General features: G+C 38.8%; 1 pseudogene; it reads left to right on the top strand.

The window, feature by feature from the left end:
• The first annotated feature begins 1801 nt into the window (after positions 1-1801).
• Positions 1802-2743, top strand: LOC102859026 (annotated as a pseudogene).
• The last annotated feature ends 429 nt before the right edge of the window (positions 2744-3172 follow it).

Below are 3172 nucleotides of genomic sequence, written 5' to 3'. Positions count from 1 at the left end.
GGATGTCAGTTATGGTCTCTTTGGGGTATATTCCCAGTAGTGGAACTGCTGTGTCAAATGGTATTTTACACTCTCACCAACAGTGAATAAGGGTACCAGTTTCTCCACAATTTCACCAGCATTTGTTGCTTGCTGTTCTGTTAAACTTTGCTATTGTGACTGGGGTGAGATGATATCTCATAGTTGTTTTAATTTGCATCTCTTAGAGTGAGGGATTTTGAACATTTGTTCATGGGTTTGTTAGCCATCTGAATGTCTTCTATGGTGAAGTGTCTGTTCATATCCTGTGTCCATTTTTCTATTGGATTATTTACCTTTATCTTGTGGCGCTCAAGTATTTTATAAATTCTGGATATAAGTACCTTCTCTGATATGTTATTACCAAATACCTTTTCCCCAGTCTGTGGCTTCCCTTTTTACCCTGTTGGAGAAGTTTTTGGATGTGCATAGGGATTTGATTCTTAGAAGATCCCATTCATCTACTTTATCTTCTCCTGGTTGTAGGTATTTGCTCTCTTTCTATTAAAACTTTCTCTTGCTTGAATTAGTCACACAAGAATTTTTGTTTGCTTTAATCATTGGATCACAATATGGTAAAAAGCTATTTTTTATTTAGAAAAATAAATTAATGGAACATATTTAAGAATTGTGCTCAAGGCTGTTGGAGAAATACTAACAAATTTCAATTAGTAGAAATTGACAATGAGTGAATATAAGTTGTTTAATATGGAAGCAAGTGTAAACAAATCATACCAAAATGTTGATAAAGATGGAACATTTGAAAAATCTGCAGAACATCCTCATTTAGATATATGATTGTAGAAAACCTAAATAAAACATTTACAAATACATTTCTGAAATTTACACCTAGAATGTAAGTATGGTTCAGTATTAGGAAAGTTACTTATATAGTATATTTTATAGGCACTGAAAGCCATCTAATTAAGAGTGCAACAGCCATATATGATTTTTAAGATTGAAATCTCTCTCTCTTTCATTACAGTAGAATTGAAACTGACTTATACTTGACCCTCCAATGGGATTTCTGAGGCTGCAGATAGCACAGGAGGAGATTGCCCATCTTCCTCCAATGCAGCTTCTAGTGAATTTGAACCTTCAGAGAGGCTCAGTTTTTGGGTTAGCAGAATAACTCCCTAACCACATCAGCTCCCTTAAAATATGCTTACAAAGAACATACAGATAGAAGGAGAGTTACTTAAGATATAGTCTCTCTCTACCATAAAATCCTGTAAGGCTCTTAATGCATTTAGAATGTTTAAAAACCTGCCAGATTCTTGTTAACATCTTAACATTTAGATTGTTGTTGTTTTATTGTTACATGCCATTGAGTTGGAACCAACTCATAGTTGACCCTCCAGTGGGTTTTCAGAAGTAATAAATTACACTTGAGGAGATTGCCCAGTTTTCTGCCATGGAGCAGCTGGTGGATTCAAACTATGTGCTTTTGGGTTGACAGTACAACTCCTCACCACTAAACCACTACAGCTTTCCAAGCCACTAGAGATTGTGATGAAATTTTAAATAAATTATAGACATTAATCCCATAATAGTAAGCATGCCAGACTACAAGTTTCTTTTAGTGGGTAAATTGCATTAGGAATTTCCATATTATATTTTTGTTTGTTATTCTTTTTGGTCCCTTGTAAAAAATACAGTTCAAGATACTGTTAATTGTAAGGAAACGTGCTTTTGCTTATCTGAATGTCCTTATTAAATTGAGGTCACCTGATAGACATTTATTGCTACTAATATTGCAGAATTCAGTTAAATTGTTGTGGAAATGGATGGAGACAACCAGACTGGAATGTCTGAGTTCTTCCTCGTTGGACTCTCAGAGGATCCAGGGCAGCAGCAATTCCTGTTTTGGATGTTCCTGTCCATGTACCTGGTCACTGTGGTGGGAAATGTGCTCATCATCCTAGCCATCAGCTCTGACTCCCCTCTGCACACACCCATGTACTTCTTCCTGGCCAATCTCTCCTTCACTGACCTCTTCTTCGTCACCATCACAATCCCCAAGATGCTGGTGAATCTTCAGTTTCAAAACAAAGTCATTTCCTACACAGGGTGCCTGACACAACTCTACTTCCTGGTCTCCTTGGTGGCTCTGGAGAACCTCATCCTAGCTGCAATGGCCTATGACCACTTTGTGGTCATCTGCTGCCCCCTCCAGTATACCACAGTCACTGCCCTCTGTATCTTGATCCTGGTCTTGTGTTGGGTCTTCTCTGTCCTCCATGGCCTTGTCCATGCACTTCTCATGACCAGGATGACTTTCTGTGGGCCCCAGAAGATCCACTATACCTTCTGTGAGATGTATGTCTTGCTGAGGCTTGCATGTTCCAACACTCAGGTCAATCACATAGTGCTGATTACCACAGGCTGCTTCATTTTCCTTACTCCCTTTGGGTTAATGATTGTCTCCTATGTCAGGATTGTCAAAGCCGTTCTCCAAATACCCTCAGTCACTGGGAAGTAAAAAGCCTTCTCTACGTGTGCTTTTCATCTGGCTGTGGTCTCCCTCTTCTATGGGACACTTGGTATGGTATATCTGCAACCCCTCCACACCTATTCCATGAAGGACTCAGTGGCTACAGTGATGTATGCTGTCATTACACCCATGATGAACCTTTTCATCTACAGCCTGAGGAACAAGGACATGCATGGAGCTCTGGGGAAACTCTTTCTTAGAAAAACTGTTCAGAGGTTGACACAAGAGTAACTTTGGAAAGAGATCACTGAAAATGAAGCCAGGAACTCCTTCAGCCATACACAGATGTGGGTAAGGCAGATTCAACTCAGAACGAGCTATGAGCTTATAGATCTGTGATGAAGAAAAGACATATGTGTGCCACCCAGTGTTTTCAGGACATTACTTGCCTTGACAAAAAAAAACCAAAAAAAAAAAAAAAACCAAACCAAACAAAATGTAGTGTGATTAATACTGTTACCAGAATATCACAAGATCAAACATTTTTGCTTGACTGACCATCTCATCAAATATGCCTAGTTGTTATGGCAGTAAATGTTTATGTTGATTGGACATGATTAATGTAATGAGTTAAAATTAACTGTTATTGTTGTTGTTATGTGCCGTCGAGTCGCTTGCGACTCATAGCGACCCTATGTACAACAGCCCTAAACTCTGCTC

The sequence above is a fragment of the Elephantulus edwardii genome, unplaced genomic scaffold (assembly GCF_000299155.1).
Source record: "Elephantulus edwardii isolate Elephantulus edwardi_28Jun2011 unplaced genomic scaffold, EleEdw1.0 scaffold00549, whole genome shotgun sequence".
Classification (NCBI taxonomy): domain Eukaryota; kingdom Metazoa; phylum Chordata; class Mammalia; order Macroscelidea; family Macroscelididae; genus Elephantulus; species Elephantulus edwardii.
This window is presented reverse-complemented; position numbering and strand designations above follow the sequence as displayed.